Genomic DNA, 580 nt, shown 5'->3' with positions numbered 1-580 from the left:
CTTCTTCTCCTCTTCTCCTTCTCCTTCCCCCTCTCGACCCCTACTGCCCCCTGCCCAGTCGCCGACCCAGCCCGCCTCACCCAATCTCCGGCCACCACCTCCCCAACGCCACCCTCCCCTACTCGCCCCTCCCCTTCTTCTCTTCCTCCCCCTATTCCCCCTTCCCCCTTCTCACCCGTTCCCCATCGCCGACCCCAAGCCTACCACCATGCCACCATAGCGAGCACCGGAACCACCGTACCACCACCAGCGCCATATCCATATCCCTTTCCCTCTCCATTTCAATTTCTTTCGCCGCGCACACCAGGTTCCACTGCACTCTGATTTTTTTCCGTTTAAGTTAGTTAGTTTGCATATTTTAATTCTGTTTAATTTAGGTTAGATAGATATGCATGTTCGTAGTGGATTCTAGGTGGTTAGGTAGCTAGGATGTGGTTAGTAGATTTAGCTCTAATAATTGTGTCGTTCTTGCTGCTTGCTTTATCTGTTTTGCAATTTTGAAATTGCTGTGCTGTTGATGCTGCTAATATACCGTTCATCACTGTTTAATGCTTTTTTGACATTATTCCACCTAAATTGC

Source organism: Arachis ipaensis, chromosome B2, assembly GCF_059453495.1.
Source record: "Arachis ipaensis isolate K30076 ecotype BB chromosome B2, ASM5945349v1, whole genome shotgun sequence".
Lineage (NCBI taxonomy): Eukaryota > Viridiplantae > Streptophyta > Magnoliopsida > Fabales > Fabaceae > Arachis > Arachis ipaensis.
The sequence above is the reverse complement of the archived record's forward strand: the minus strand, read 5'-3'. Positions refer to the sequence as shown.